Raw genomic sequence first — 17,705 nt, forward strand, 5'->3', positions numbered from 1 at the left:
GCTAACCACCTTTCAAAACAGTACTTAAAGGGCCAATACAAAAGAATGGGTATGGGGATTGTTTGAAATACCTATAGGGATTTTTTTCCTTTGCATATTTAACATGGGCATATATTAGAATCAAGATGAACTTATTCTTTAGAATTGAGGGAGAGAATAAAGAAAAGGATAAAATACTGCCTCTGTGATATTGAGATTTCTGTGCCTCAGTTTCCTCTCCTATAAAGTGGGGCTAAGATAAAAACATATGCCAGATAGTGTTTATAAAGATCAAATGAGAGAATGTATGGGATAACACTTTTTTCAAAAATTAAAGTTTTATGGATGTTGTTTATTTTTACATCACATCTGAATAGATCAACCACTTTTAAGTTCAAGTGAGCCTTCCCTTATATCACAGAACCATAGATAAGCTAAACTAGCTTACTTTTTGGCCAAGTCTAGCAGTATATGTAACATTCAATGATCATAGTCCCCCACCTCTCTAAGGAATGGAGGAAGGTGCACACTATCATCTCTTTGAGAAGCCCAGGATTGGCCATCATGACCACATAGCACTTTGCTTCATTTTATTTTATTTTATTTTTTGTTTGTTTGTTTGTTTGTTTTTGGTGGGGCAATGAGGGTTAAGTGACTTGCCCAGGGTCACACAGCTAGTAAGTGTCAAGTGTCTGAGGCTGGATTTGAACTCAGGTACTCCTGAATTCAGGGCCGGTGCTTTATTCACTGCATCACCTAGCTGCCCCCTCCCCCATTTTGCTTCATTTTAAATTGATTTTGATTTACATTATTGTAGTCATTATGTGTATTGTTTTCTTAGATCTGCTTTCTCTGTTCTCCTTCCATTCATATAAGTACATATGACATTATTTATTAAGGGATAAAATGCTAAACAGATTGGAGCACTAAAATTAGTGATGCCAATCTAACATATTCTTTTTTGTGATGATTAAATACGGTATATAGGGGGCAGCTAGGTGGCGCAGTGGCTAAACCACCAGCCCTGGATTCAGGAGGACCTGAGTTCAAATCTGGCCTCAGACACTTGACACTTACTAGCTGTGTGACCTTGGGCAAATCATTTAACCCTCATTGCCCTTCCCCCCCCCCCAAATTAAGAGAGACAGAGACAGACAGAGAGAGGGTCCCTGGGCAGGATCCTCAACAGAAATATGGTATATAAAATGAAATGCCATAAATATGGGTCTTGGGGTTGCCCAATTTCTATAATTAACTGATGAGAGTCCACACTGAAATGATCTGGTTAATTCATGGGGCCTGAATCAAAGCACAGGTGCAGAAATGGCTGTACCAGAGATTCCTGACAAGACAAGAGAGTTATCTCCTTTCCCAGGAAGTTAAAGCTCTAGAAACAGCCAGAGAAACAACAATATTCATAGTTCCTAACGTTTATAAAGAATTTATTACTTTTCAAAGCAGTTTTGCAACACCCTTTGTTTTAGTATAGAGACATTGCCTACAACAAGATCATGCACAAGCATTACCCTCACTTCCCCCCTTCCCCCCAAATCACAGGTCCAGTATCTTCCCTGGGGCTCTATTTTAGGTCTGAACTATATCTCATCATTCTTAGAAGCTGGCAGTTTAAACCCTAGAATATAGTGAGTATGAAGAGAAGAGTGATGAAAAGCACTCCAAAATCACTAGCTACCCAGTTTATATCCTTCCCACTTTGAGACAAAGAGGCATTTTTATCACCTAGGCAGTGAAAATTCCCTTGCCAAATACTCAAAACATAAAAAATAATAATTCACATTTCTTACAGAAATGTGAGGACTTCTGGGTCACATGAGCAATAAGGAGGAAGACTAGCTATTTCCCCTGATCCCCACAACCTCTCAAACCTCCAAAACAAAAATTATACACCAAAGATAAGGTAACTTCAGCTGACTCCAGTCAAGAATACCCAGAATCCAAAAGAATGTTAAAAAACAAAAACTGAACTCCTTGAACTTTCATTCACTGACCCTGAGCTCACTCAATACACCTCCCTTAACTCCCCCACTACTAGCAGCAAGGCTACACTGACAGAACCAAAGACAGGACACAAGCTTAGGACAAAACCTGCTTCTACATCTGGTCACCCCTTCTTCTTTCCAGTATTGTGGAGACCCCTGCTCCAGGCTGTGGGGATTTGTCTAGGCTGAAGAAGATAGCCAGTGCTGCCATAGTCCTTCAGGAGCAAAAGCCTGCTGGGGGCCAAAACCATGGAGTCTTATCATGGCAGTCCTCTGATTTGCTTATGCAGGGAGACAGAACTAAGGAAGAGAGGGAGAAGAGAAGATACCAGCACTGGACACCAAGTGCATAGCTATCAGTAGGAGATGTATTCTTAACCAAACAAGAGATAGAGGCAATTATAAGACAAAATATGTCATTTTAATGACTTGAAACTGAAAAGCTTTGGGGGCAGCTAGGTGGCGCAGTGGACAGAGCACCGGCCCTGGATTCAGGAGTACCTGAGTTCAAATCTGACCTCAGACACTTAACATTTACTAGCTGTGTGACCCTGGGCAAGTCACTTAACCCCCATTGCCTCACTAAAAAAAAAAAAAAAGAAACTGAAAAGCTTCTGTACAAAGTTAATTTACCCAGGATAAGAAGTTAAATGATTGGATAGGAAAAAAAAAACCTTCGTATCAATTTTCTCTGATAAAAGACTTGGATATCCAATATACATAAAATATACACATATCGACATACACATATAATACATACACAAACACACATACATATGTAGCCATTCTTCAATAGATGAGATCAAAGGATATGAACAAACCATTATCAAAAGAATTGCAAAGTATTCACAACCACATGAAAGAATACTCCAAATCACTAATAATGACAGAGTGTAAATCAAAACCATCCTGAAATTTCACCTTACACCCTATAAACTGGCAAATATAACAAAAATAGCAGTACTCAATGTTAGGATGGTGGTGGAATGATAGGTGCATTGGTTGTTATCCTTTGTTCTTGAAGAAGAACAAAATGACATCACTACATTGGGGTCAAGTTACAGTGTGTCCAACTGTGGCTTATCAGACCAATATGAAATTGGAAGGCTCTACTACAGGTTGGGAACAAATAGTACATACGAACATTTGGAATGAAGATAGCTTTAAATTTGCATATCTCACATTTCTTTTGAGCTACTGTAATTCTGCTTTGCTCATAGAGCACAGTGCCTTCTTTGATGTGGACACACCATGCTGTGTGATCTTGTGTCCCATGTCTCACAATTGATTCCAAAGTTCTTCAGAAAGACCTTGAGAGTGTCCTCGTATCACTTCTGACCTCCATGTGAGCACTTGCCTTGTGTTAGTTCTCTGTAAAATAGTCTTTTAGGCAAATGTATGTTTGGTATTTGAACAACATGGCCAGTCCACTGGCATTGAGCTCTCTGTAGTAGAGTTTGAATGCTTGGCAGTTTAGCTCAAGAAAGGAACTCAGTGCCTGGTACCTTAGCTTGCTGGATGATCTTCAGAATCTTCTCAAGACAATCCAAATGGAATCGATTGAGTTTCCTGGTATGGTGATGGTATACTGTCCAGGTTTCACAGGTATGCAACAAGGAAGTCAGCACAATGGATCTGTGACCTTCAGTTTGGGAAGCAGTCTAATACCTCTTTGCTCCCTTACTTTCCTTCAGAACTTTGGTAATGTGTGCATCAACCTCATCATCTATGTATACATTCTAGGAAAGTATACTGCCAAGGTAAGCTAATTTGTCCACGGCATTAAAAATTTTTCCATTTGCTGTAATGTATCACATATGGGTGATATGGTGCTGGCTGGCGCTCTGTTTTCTTGACATTAATTGTTAGGCCAAAATTAGCATAGGCAGCAGAGAAGTGATCCATATTTTGTTGTGTATCAGCTTTGGAGCTGCATTGAGTGGACAATCATTTGCTAACAAAAAGTTGCACACCAACTCTCTCTCTGCTTTAGTATTGGCTCATAGCCTTTTCAAGTTAAATAATTTACTGTCAATGTGGTTGCTGGCCTTGATGTTATTTTCATGCTCATTGAAAGTATTTGACAATGTCACAGAAATGTCATGCTAAAAAAGCATGGGAGCAAGCACACAATCCTGCTATACTCCACTGGTGACTGGAAAAGTATGAGAATATCATCCATTATCCAGAACCCAGGCAAGCATGTTGTCATGACACTGATGTACAATACCAACGAACTTCTCTGCAAAACCAACTTTTGCCATGGTTGTTCACAAGCCATCAAAACTGACAGTATCAAAGGCCTTGGTTAGGTGGATGGATGATGTGTACAGAACTCTGTTCTACTCCTGGCATTTCTCCTAGTATTGTTGGGCAGCAAACACCATGTTGACAATTCCTTGGTCCTTTCTGAAGCCACATTGGCTCTCAGGTAAATGATTGTTGTCTAGGGGAAGGAGGACTCTGGCAAGTGACTAAGAGAGCAACCAGCCTATGATTTTCACAGGATATCCTATTTCCCTTTCCTTATAGACAAGGACAATGGAGGTATCCTTGAAATCTTGGGGGATAACCTCCTCTTGCTATATAACTCAGAAAATTACCATCAGGTTTTATATGAGCCATGGACCCCCTACTTTATAAATCTCAGCTGGTATAGAATCCACACCAGGTGCTTTGCCACATAGGAGAAGCCTGATGGTATTCAAAAACCTATTTTGTTGGAATTTTGGGTTAGAGAGAGATTGACTTCAACCTGAGATATATAGTCAGTAGCTTCAGCATTGATTGATGATGGTCTGTTGTGTAAGGGGCTAAAATTCTAGCTAGTCTGTCTAAAATATCTAATGAGTGGTCGCCAATAAATTATAAGCTTTAGCCAGAGTTAGACTTTTAAGTATTTATTAAGGAGAATAAGAATTTGGTGAAAAGAGAAGGGCCTAGATTCATCTGTCTATTAAAGGGAGAACACATTTCTAGCTCCCTTCTCCACCCGAGTCCTGAGGAAAGAGAGCGAGAGAACCAGCCTCACCCCCTCTTCCTCCCACAAGCAGATGTCACTTCCTGACGCCAAAGAATAAAGCTGCATGGCCTTGCCCTCAGAGGCCTTCTCCTTATGGCGGAGCTTTCCTATAGTAAGTCTCTAGCAGGTGGCATCATTCCAATCATTACAGTTGACAACACTATGGAAGATATCTCCAGGATCATGTCCTCATCATTAATGAATGTGGCTCCATCAGCAATGAGTAGCTGAGCTGCACCATAGGTATTTGGTCTATAAACAGTCTTCAGGGCATCATAAAAGCACTTTGGATTGTTATCAGTGTAGAACTGATCGTTTTTTTTTACTGAGTCAAGAATTCTGCATCTCTCCAAGCTTCCCTTGAACTTTACTTTTTTTTTTTTTTAATGGGAGAGCCAGGGAAATGGCTAATCTTTTATTGGAGGGAAGAAAACATTACACCATATCTCAGGTAAACCAATCCAGGGACTCAGTGGCTCAACTGGTGTGGTACCAGCTTGTAATGGGTTTCACAGTTAGGGCAATGCTGTGTCTCGCCTTTGTGAAGCCAGAACCAGATGACTGCACTCTTGTCCTCTATGCAGATATAGACCACTATTTGCTTGTCAGTGATAGAAGGGACCAGGTTCAGCTCCACCTTAGTTCTGGAGCTGCCTTTGGGGCTAACATATTGTAGGGATCATTCCTTACAGCCATCATAATCTCTCTCTCCAAACCAGTAGCCTGCTCTTCATCACAAGGGATGCCTCCTCCACTTTTCATGGAGCAAGTGGCAGCCTAAGCTGGGCCACAGGCCCTCAAGGCCTGGACTGCTAGCTCCCTGGTGCCCTGCAGTAACCTTGGAGCCATCACAACTGAGACAATTATGAATGGTTGTCAGACTTTACTTTTGATGGAATTAAATGCTGCCTCCTTAGAGAAAATGAACTATCCTGCTGGTAAAGCCTGAGGAATTCTTGTCTTTTGTTTAGTAACTTCTGAATCTCCCAATCATTTTTGTCAAACCAATCTTGATATTTATGAGTCTTCTGACCCAGATGAGTAAATAATTGCTGTATACCAAATCTCTGAAAACTGCCCACCCCTCTTCTGCTCCACTGTTGCCAACCATGCTTTCCCTCCAAATTAGCAATGAACTATTCCAGCTGAGAGAAGTTCTCTAATTTGCAGACATTAAGTCTTCTGGTAGTAATCTTGCCTTGGGGCCACTACTTTTGTTGAATGTGAATATTTTGCTTGGAGAGGATAAGTGTATGATCAGTTCAGCACTCTGTGCCACACATCACCTTCATCATTCTCACACTGTCTGTTTCTTATCCATACAATGACATAGTCTATTTTATTTATTTATTTTTGGGGGAGGGAGGTGTTTTTGGTTTTTTTGGTGAGGCAGTTGGGGTTAAGTGACGTGCCCAGGGTCACACAGCTAGTAAGTGTCAAGTGTCTGAGACCAGATTTGAACTCAGGTACTCCTGACTCCAGAGCCCACGCTCTATCCACTGCGCCACCTAGCTGCCCCAACAGTCTATTAAATGTCAATGTTTCCTTTGAAGGTGTATACACAAAGTCTTATTGTGTTTAGGTAAATGGAAGGCATTGTTGGTGATGAGAAAGTCATAAGACATACAAGTCTTTAGTAGTAAGTGACTGTTGCTGTTGCTGTTTCCGATTCCATTCCTCTCAAAGTCACCCATAATTATAAGCTTGTCCTCTTTCAGCAAATTGATGATGAGAATCTCCAGGTCTACATAAATTTTTTCTTTTACCTCAATGGGGTTCATCATAATGGGAGCGTATATATTGATGATAGTAGTGCAGCACTTTCCTGCAAGTGGCAGTCATAGTGTCACGAGCCTGTTGTTCACTCCTTTTGGGAGGCATGCAAGTTTGATCAGTAAGTTAGCTTTGATTGTGAAACCTACATCAGCTCCAGGGCACTACCCATCACTGTGACCACTCCAGAAAAATGTATATCCAGCTCTGGCTTCAGTAAGCCTTCACTTGCCAGCCTTGTTTCACGTAGGGTTGCTATTTGGATGGGAGACTTGCTGAATCCTCTAGCAACAAGATCTGTTCATCTTTCAGGTCTATTGGATTTCTTGTTGTCCATAAGTGTGTGCACATTCCATGCACCAATGGTGAGTGGAATCATCTTCACAAAAGTTTTGTTCATATTTTTTGTGTTTCTACCTCAGGGTAGAATTCCCACCTGCCATGGTAAGCAGGCCAGTGTTAGGTTTGTGAAGCAGACCATTTTTAGGATACCTTTTTCTAGCCTCTTCCTCATGCCAGGAGGTGAGCAGGGAAGTCCTTAAAAAAGGCTGCTCAGATACTCAGGGGGATGCCAAATCCCACTGTGGCTTCAGTCCAATGAAAAGACAACCCTATGGCCTACCTGTGTACAGGATTGTGACTACAGCAACCAGTGTATTTGCACCTGCTGCTTTGTCATTTGACCATTGTTACAGGACTTTGAGGTAGGCAAAATGGTAATGTGGTATAGATGATGTCTTTTGATTCGAACATAAATTAGATTTAAGTGATGCAGAGTCACAGAAAGTCACCAGCCTCACTTTCTCTTCCAGAGTCATCAAAGTCCAGTGGCAAGACAAAAGTCAAGATGACTGGCGATGGCTTGGGATGCAGTGGACAACCTTGGTGTCATCAATGTCTGACCAAGATTTAAGCACTCCACAGTGCCTGCTTCAACCACCTTCATGGCATTGAAACAAATTGTTCTCATTCATCCATTCTGTCAGGGGAAGTCTTCACAGGCTTGGAGTAGACACCCCTTCACTCACCAACAGGTTTGAGGTTCACTGGTTATCCTCAACCTTCTTTAGCCTGTTTGTCAAAATAGTTTATTAGAGTGTTGCTTCTTGGAGCCACAAGGGAGGGGTGGCAGGTGGGCAAAAAGGATGGAAAGGGTTCAGCAGCCCTCATACCAGAAGTACTAGTCTACCCTGACACCTGTATACCCCTAATAATATTGGTAGAGGTGTGAAATGGTAAACCTTTTCAGAAAGCAACTGGGAATTGTGCAAATAAAGTGACTAAAATGTCAATTCCTTTTGAATGAGATACTTCATTACTGAGCTTATAGACCAAGGAAACCACTGATAAGAAGAAAGTCCCCATGTACTCCAAAATATTTATGGGAACTTTTTTTGTGATAGCAAAGAATTGGAAACAAGTAGATACCTATAAATTGAGGAATGCTTAAACAAATTATGGGACATGAGTGTAATGAAATAGTAATGTGCAATAAGAAATGATGCATGTAATTAATACAGAGAAGCATGGATTTATGCGAACTGATGAAGAGTGGAGTCTACAGAGACAAGAAAACTATATACATAGTAACTACACTAGTGTAAATGGAAAGAACAGCTATATGCCAAAAACCAGAAGCAAAAGTAACAAAATTATGAAGGTCAAGCACAATTCAAATGACAAGACATGAGGAGACATACCCAACTCACCTCTTTGTTGAGGTGGGAGGTCCACAGGTGTTATGCTTGCACATGTTTGTGGACTTTTTCAACATATTGAGCAGTTGTGCCTTTTTTTTCTCTCAAAAAATATGCTGTTTGTTATATGGGATTGGTCTCTGGGAAGGTGAGGGAGAGATAACTTATAATGTAAGAAACAGAAGATAGCAATAACAACTTATTTTAAAAAGAAATGTGTTTTTACAGAGTATTGCCCTCACAAGATGGTTGGAACTAATGAAAACATACTTCCCTTCATTTCTTTGAAGAGTTGGAAGGTCCATGGCTATAGAACATCCTCTATTTTTTCATATCTTTTAATGTATTAGTCTATTTTACCGATTATTTTTTCTCTTCTTCCTTTTTTCTTTAAAAAGATACCTTGTTACATGGAGTGGTTGAGGAAGGGATGGAGAAAGCAAAAGAAATCAATAACCATTTGTTTTTAGAAAAAAAGTTTGGTGGGAGTCAGCACAACTATTATTATTCCTAGTTTACAGATAAGGAAATGGAGAATTATTGAGGTGAAGTGATTTGACCACAGTCACTTGATTAATAAGTATTAGTGACTGAATTTAAACCTAAATACCTGATTCTAAGTTTAGCATCATTTCATTATTTTATTGGACTCTGCTGCTTCTTATTCTAAGGATATCCTAAGTATATCCTAATATACAGAGCTTTAAAACTTAAGGGTTTTTTCCATTATTTCCACTGGGGCCCTCTGCGAATGTGGATTGTAAAATCTTGCTAAGACTTAAGGGGCAAGAGAGAACTGAGGACTTTGACCCAACAGACCTCAGGGTCCTAATGTCTCTTTAAAACCTAAGCAGCCCAGTTATTCCAGGACACAGCATCCAGCATCCTCTGCACTAGCTTACAATTTGGTGCCTGAATTGCTGAAGACCTGCTCACTTCATAAATCTTGGCAATTCTTACCAGGCAAAATGCTCTCCTCCCTCTCTTTTCTCTCTCTCTCTCTCTCTCTCTCTCTCTCTCTCTCTCTCTCTCTCTCTCTCTCTCTCTCTCCCCTCTCTCTCTCTCCTCTCTCTCTTCTCTCTCTCTCTCCCCCCCTCCCTCCTCTCTCTCTTCTCTCTTCTCTCTCTCTCTCTCTCTCTCTCTCCTCTCTCTCTCTCTCTCTCTCTCTCTCTCTCTCTCTCTCTCCTCTCCTCTCCTCCTCCTCTCTCTCTCCTCTCTCTCTCTCTTCTCTCTCCTCTTTCCTTTTTCCCTTTGCCCTCCCCCCCTGCCTCCGGACCAGACCCCTTTCTTTTTCTTCCTCCTTAGCTCTATCTCTCTGACTTGTGTGACTTAGACTGATACAGACCTCCCCTCCTCCCCAAACATTTTCATGCTGATTCTGTGCCCACCCACACTACCAATCACTAAGAACTGTGTTTGATATTTACATCTGCCTGGGCTTCATCATCAGGGTTCCAAAAATGCTTGAATTACTCCATGAGGATTAGCATTAGAACCTAGAGCACCTCAGTTTCACTAGGTGGATGTAGCCTGGGGCTGCCTGCCTTCGTGTTCTTCTCAGTCACGACTGCATTCTCTAAATGGAGCTTTGCCTAAAGGGGCACCTTGAACTCTCTGGGGATCCACATCCAAAGACCTGAAACAGACTTTCAAATTACACAGGGATCTGTGCCCAAATAACCACCCCATTCACTCACAACATGCGCTGACTCACACCTCATTGACAAAGCAATGACTCACAGTCCTGCTGCTTGCTCACGCTTATCTTAACTAATCGCCCTCTCTGCTTCCACACATTCCAATTTTGTTCATAATATCCTCCAATTCCAGCACCTGGAATCAGGGTCCTCCCTTCACTTTGGGGCTCTTAGTTGCCTCCAGTTCAGTAATGCAAAACAGACCTTGAATACCCATCTAGTGCCCTCTGTGCTGACACACAAGAATCACCCTCTACCCAATGCATTTTGTATAGACCACCTAGGAACCAACCACAAATCAAATATCAGAGAATTTAACTAAGACAAAATAGCAAGGTAACTCACTGGAAAATAAACAGGCAGCAGAACCATTCCTTCTGCTACACAGAATAGCTGTAATCAACTTCCCAATGTGCCAGAGGGAAAGCAACAGTTCCCATGAAAACTCACTGGAAGGGGGAAATTATCCCTACTGTGAATGGGTAGGCAGGGTAAGAAGAGAATCCATTGCTTCCTGCTTCTTTCAATTCGATCTCAGTAGGCAATATGGAAATCTTCAGATGACTCTCCCTTGCAGTTATTTGTGACGCTGGCTCCAAGACTGGCCAAGTTCCACTAGGACTTCTGGGTTCAGAGACAATGTTGAAAACCCATTCATAAGGCCATTCTTCTGCCCGCTTTGTCCAACAAAAGGCCTTCCCTAGTCAGGTCAGGAGGTTGCCTTTGGCTTATTCTCAGCTGTTTAGCAAACAGACTACACGGGTAGGCGCTCCCATTACCCTAGGTTCTTGCTGCTACTGACCCTTCCTCTCTGTGGCTATCTTCTTCCTTGTTCAAATCCACCCTGTACCTCCTAATGTGATCTCCAAATCCAGACAGAAGCCTCATGAGATTCTTTATTCCTGATGATTTCCCTGATAAAGGGTAGCTCCTTCAACTTAGCCATTATGGGCAAATGAGGTTAGATGTGGTGGCTTCCAATTACACATTCAGGGACTGGCTTCTGTACAGTTCAATCCACTGAAAACCGGAGCAAGGAGAATGTCCTGAAATTCTGATCAATCATTACTAAAGTAGTACCTACCTTTCAAGTTGCTTTTCAGCTGTCTCCTCATAGTCCAACAGATAGATGGGTAGGGCATTTATGAAGCACTTACTTGTGTCAGGTACTTTGCTGTGTGCCAGAGATATAAACACAAGGAAGAAAGACACTCTCTGCCTTTAAACAGAGGGCATTCTAATGGAAGTAGATTTAATATAAAGGGGAACTGGAGAGTTGAGTGAGGGCATGGTGTGCTTGGTGGTATGTTGTGGAGATAGCTGGAAAGTGGGGTGGGCAACATAAAACAAGGGCTATCAGAGCCCTTCTACTCATCACTGGCCTGAATACAGATTCCAGTGCAAAATGGTAGGCGTCGGGACAGGAGATGGAGATGATGGAAGACTTGATGTAGAGAAGGACTTGGAAATTGGGGACATAGACTATTGTTTACCTGTCCCCTTATACCAGGGCTTCTTAATCTTTTTCCCCTCTTGACCCCTTCCTGCCAGAGAAGTTATTACATCAGTTTGGGTATATAGGTATATAAAATAGGTACACACAAGGGGCAGGTAGGTGGCGCAGTGGATAAAGCACGGCCTTGGATTCAGGAGGACTGCCCTCAGATACTTGACACTTACTAGCTGTGTGACCCTGGACAAGTCACTTAACCCTCATTGTCCCACAAAAATAAAATAAAATAAGTACACAAATCAAACATTTACTGCCAAAGTTTTCGAGACCCCTACCTTCAGTTATGTAACTCCATATGGGGTTGCAATCCACAGTTTAAGAAGCTTTGCATTATACCATGACTAGGATAAGCTTAGCCCATGCCTTTACACTTAGGCTAATCTTAGCTATAGCTTTTGGCTACACTATCTTGCTTCCTTGAATCCTTGTCTTGGGGACTTTGAAGCATAACTACATTGAACCATACTTATAGACTGAGGTATGCTGGTAAATGTTTAACAACAGGCTCCACCCCTCCTCCCAATGTACCTGCAATGAAATTTTTTTTTGGGGGGGGGGTGAGGCAATTGGAGTTAAATGACTTGCCCAGGGTCACACAGCTAGTAAGTGTTAAGTGTCTGAGGCTGGATTTGAACTCAGGTACTCCTGACTCCAGGGCTGGTGCTTTATCCGCTGCACCACAATTTGCATTGTTAACATCTTCTCCATCATTTTCTCAAGTCTATACAATCAAGAAAGCAATAAATAAACCCCTGATCTGTAGTGTCTGCTGATTTTTAAGATTTGTATGCTCTCACTGAAAATTTAATAGTTGGTTTTCCTGTTAGAGCTGGCTCCAGCAGGGCTACCTATTTCTACATAAAGAGTCCCTTCTTTAGCCCCTTTTTCAGCAGTTTATTTTGACTCTTCTACTTTCTTGAGATAGAGGACCTTGTAGCAATAGTATGGGCCCTAGAGGAGCAGAACTTGTTACTACAGAAAGTTCTCCAGGTCACAATAGAACCACAGATTATGTTTCTAGTTCTAGAATTTCCTTCTAATCAAAGGTTATATGCTACCTGCTTCTATCCCCCTTCTCCAGCCCAGGGACAAGCTTCCTAGACAAGTCTGAGTGGGCCTCAGAGTTTCCAAGATCAAGCCTGCTTGTACCTATAGCCGCAACCTAATCTTCAGATGCTATATTCCAACGGCATAGTTGCAAAATTACAAAGAAGAGGTGTGAGAAGACTCATTCCCCCTGATTCTTTTGGTAAGGGAGGGTGGGGCTTTGAGGGTATAGAACATTGCATATATTGTCAGATTTTTTTCTATATATTGATTTTTAAAAATGTTTTTCCACTTTAAATTTGCTAATGTATGTATATATACATGTGTGAGTATATGTGTATGTGTATGTATATGTATGCATGTGTACACACATGTATGTGTGCATGTTATGTATACAACACACATATATAAATATACATACATATATACATGTAGATACATATATGTATCTCTCTCCATATATATATATATATATATATATATATTAGATGGCTTTTTGTAAATAGGAAAGAGGAGAGATGACAGGAGAAATTTAACTGATATTAAAAATAAAAGATCTGGAGAAGGAAATGGCAAATGATTCCAGTGTCTTTGCCAAGAAAACCCCAAATGGGATCACAAAGCGTCAGACATCTGAAAAATAACTGAAAAGAAAGATATCACTAAATTTTATTTTAAAATAATACCCTTATAAAATACAATATTAAAAATGTCACTTGTTCTATACCATCCCTTGCATGTTGTATTGTGCATGTGTGGTGCAGGTACCTGTGGCTAGTCTCATGTCTGAGCACAGTCAGTCAAGAGACACACATATTTGTGTTTGGTTTTGACCGTGGCTCTTTTTAATGTTTTGGGGAAGCTGGAACACTCACAATGCCCTGCTCAGCTTCTTTCCTGTCCTCTACTGAATGCTGGAAATAGACCACATTCTCTCTTTGACTGAGGTAAAGCAGACTGGTCTCTCCCTGAGTTCTGACTTACACCTCCTCTCAGAAAGGAAGACAACTAGGCCTTAAAAGCCCAGTAAGTAACAATGTTAACTAGGATCTGAAAGTAGATTTGCTTAGGATAATGTAATCACAATGTAGAGAATCCATCAAATGAGAAAGTAGCTTCCACTATCCTTAGATTGCTTGTAGTTTCCAATTGAATCCAGAAAATATGTCCATAAATTGAACTATAGCCCTTGACTAGTCAAATTACAACATGCTTAAAACCTAATGGGGGAGTTGTGATGGACCTATACCAGAAAATAATGAGATAATGGGATTCCATTTCAGGGGAAGTCTTTGACTGAGAAATTTGGAAATGTCAAAGTGGCATGATTTTTTTCTTAAACTATTACAATACATCAGGTAACAGACCAACAGTTATTGGATCACTTTATATATTTGCAGAGAAATTCTTAGAGTGGAGATATAAATAACATAAAATGCACTTATTCATAATGGCAAAGAAATTGGAGACATATTTTTCAGAATCCTAATTCCATTGTAAGTAGATGAATCACCACATTTTCTGTGATATACTTATTCAACTAGTTTTCATTTCATTTAGTCTTAATTACAGTTGCCTTATAATGCATTAGTTCTATCACACATTCATATCTGATCTCAGGAGCTATAAATGCCAGAAACATATAGTTATTAGAAAACTTATTTCTTTTTAATATGTCATGGGCCTATAGAATTTAGCTCATAATGTATGAGTCAGTTCCCATCTGCAGTTTTAAATGGCATGGCCATGTCATTTGGGGAGTTTGCTCAATCCCTTTTAACTTCCACCTTTTCTTTTATTCTTTCCATTCTCATTACTTGCTTTATTGCAGCAATAAACTAACTGGGAGGTAAGCAAAGAGGGACCCTTTGTTTTCCATATGACATAGTCTTTTCAGAAATGAATTGATTCTTTTTTTTCCAATCTTAGTATTTTTTTTCCAGTTACATGTGAAGATGGTTTTCTTTTTTTAAAAAGTATTTTATTATTTTCCAGTTACATGTAAGAATAGTTTTCAACATTTGTTTTCATAGGATTTTTAGTTCCAAATTTTTCTTCCACTGTCTCTTTCCCCTCTCCTCCCCAATCTGATATGTTATATATATACAATCACATTAAGCATATTGTGAAAGAAGAATCATAGCACAAGGGAAAACCTCAAAAAAAGAAGGAAAAAAAATAGCCCCAAAGTAGAAAAAGTATGGTTCAATCTGTACTCATAATCCACAGTTCTTTTTTTCTGCATGTTGAGAACATTTTCTATCCTGTGTTCTTTAAAATTGTTTTGGATCATTGCACTGTTGAGAAGAGCCAAATCTATCACAGTTGTTCATCACACAATGTTGCTGTTACTATGTACAATGTTCTCCTGGTTCTGCTCCTCTCAGTCAGCATCAGTTCATGTAAGTCCTTCCAGGTTTCTCTGAAATCCTCCTGCTCATCATTTCTTACAGCACAATAGTATTCCATTACATTCATATCCCACAACCTGTTTAGCCATTCCCCAATTGATGGGTATTCCCTTGATTTCCAATTCTTTGCCACAAAGAGAGCTGCTATAAATATTTTTTATGTGTGGGTCCTTTTCCCTCTTCTATGATCTCCTTGGGAAGATAGTTTTCAACATTTGTTTTTATAAGATTTTGAGTTCCAAATTTTTCTCCCTTCCTCCCTTCCCTGCTCCCCTCCCCAAGACAGAAAGCAATCTGATACTGGTTATACAATCACATTAAACATATTTTTGCATTAGTCATGTTGTGAAAAAACAATCAGAACAAAAGGGAAAAAACTCAAAAAAACCCCCAAACTAGAAATAGCATGGTTCAATCTGCTTTCAGATTCCACAGTTCCTTTTTCTGGATGTGGAGAACATTTTTCACCATGAGTCCTTTGGAATTGTCTTGGATCATTGTGTTGCTGAGAAGAGCCAAATCTATCACAGTTGATCATCACACAGTATTGCTGTTACTGTGTACAATGTTCTCTTGGTTCTGATCACTTCACTCAGCACCAATTCATGTAAGTCTTTCCAGGTTTTTCTGAAACCCACCTGCTCATCATTTCTTATAGCACAATAGTATTCCATTACTTTCATATATCATAACTTGTTTAGTCATTCCCCAATTGATGGGCATCCCCTCAATTTCCAATTCTTTGCCACCACAAAGGGAGCTGCTATAAATATTTTTGTACATGTGGGTCTTTTCCCTTTTTTATGATCTCTTTGGGATACAGACCAAGTATCGGCATTACTGGGTCAAAGGGCATGCACAGGCCCATAGCCCTTTGGGCATAGTAATGAATTGATTCTTGATTGTCATTGACAATTAAGATCATTAGAGCAAATATGGGAGGTAATGTGCTAAAGCAGAGAGAACCCGGGGCTAGAAGTCAACAGATGCTGCTTACTCTGTAATTAACCCACCATCTGAAATTAGACCAGTTACCATCCTATACCTGGACCTCAGTTTGCTAATCTCTAATTTGAGTGCAGGCAGCTGGATGGTGCAGTGAATAGGAGAATGCTAAACCTGAAGTGAGTAAGACTCATCTTCCTGCATTCAAATCTGGCCTCAGACACTTAGCAGCTGTGTAACCCTGAGCAAGTCACCTAACCCTGTTTGCCTCAGTTGTATCATCTGTGAAATGAGCTGGAGAAGGAAATGATAAAAAAAAATGGCACTCTAGTATCTCTGTCAAGAAAACCCCAAAGTGGGTCACAAAGAGTCAGACACAACTGAAAATGACTGAAGAACAACAAATTTGAGTGGGTTGAATTAGATGAAGACCCCTTTAGCTCTAAAGTTCTATTGTTCTATGATAATAATGAAGAACAATGTTGGACTGTGCATTTTGAGCCAGCTCTTGTGGCAGGTTGACCTGAGTTCAGGTCCTACCTCTGACACTACTGGCTGTGACCCCAGGCAAGGCATTTAACTTCTCACTGTAACTAGAAATGGCTGATCTGTACTGACAGCAGGGGATTTCCTCACTGAAGTATGAATTTTTGTACCAATGAAATCACAGGTCCAGACCAAGAAAGACTGACAACAATATATCTGGCTAGGGAAAGACATAGCTCTCCTTACCAAGGAAAATAATTTTGCTGTGTGAAAATAGATTATGGCCTTCATCAATCAACAAGCATTTATTAGACACCCACTGTGTGCCAAGTCCTGTATTAGGCACTGAGGGGACAAATACAAAGAATTAAATAATCCCTCCTCACAAAGAGGTTTAGTCGTCCCACAAATGCTCCTTAGACCAATTCTCCTCAGACCATTTATTATACCTACTTAGTCATTTAGTCAGTCAACAAGCATTCATTAGGCCCCTATGGTCTTGTCATACTGGAGATGCCTCTAGTCCCGTGGCTTCTTCCTCCAATTGATGAATTCCTTCCTAGAATCTCCTTTTGAAGAAGTACCCACTAGCAATGATCACCCCTACCCAGCTCATCTCCCTTTAATGTGTTGTTTTCCCCCATAGAGGGGGTAGCCAGGTAGCTCAGTGGATAGAGCACTGGGCCTGGAGTCAGGAAGACCCGACTGCAAATCCAGCCTCAGACATGCATTAGCTGTGTGACCCTGGGCAAGTCACTTAACCTCTATTTGCCTTAATGATTGTACTAAATGCTGAGAATAGAAGAAAGGCAAAAACAGTCCATTCTCTCAAGGAGCTCACATTCTAAAGGAGGAGACAACATTCGAAATATGCACAGCACATAACTCTGTACAGTGTGCCCAGCTGATATAATCCCCACGTTGAAGAGGCTGGGTACTCTGCCTTCACAAAGACACACATGACGTAACATGGAAAGAACATGCTCCCTGATGCATAACTTCCATGGACATTCTGTTCAAGACAACTGACCATGTGCAAAAGAGAGAGGTTGTTGATGGGTTGCTCTGCTACAAGGGGGGTACATTCAAAGGGCACTAACCAGGTGAGGTGAGAGGCCTGTTCCTCCTTGATCCT

At 40.6% G+C, this 17,705-nt stretch overlaps 1 pseudogene; it reads right to left on the reverse strand.

Moving 5' to 3' along the window:
• Positions 1–5,470: 5,470 nt before the first annotated feature.
• LOC122738888 lies at positions 5,471–5,850 on the reverse strand (annotated as a pseudogene).
• Between the last annotated feature and the right edge of the window lie 11,855 nt (positions 5,851–17,705).

This window comes from Dromiciops gliroides, chromosome 1, assembly GCF_019393635.1.
Source record: "Dromiciops gliroides isolate mDroGli1 chromosome 1, mDroGli1.pri, whole genome shotgun sequence".
Taxonomy (NCBI): domain Eukaryota; kingdom Metazoa; phylum Chordata; class Mammalia; order Microbiotheria; family Microbiotheriidae; genus Dromiciops; species Dromiciops gliroides.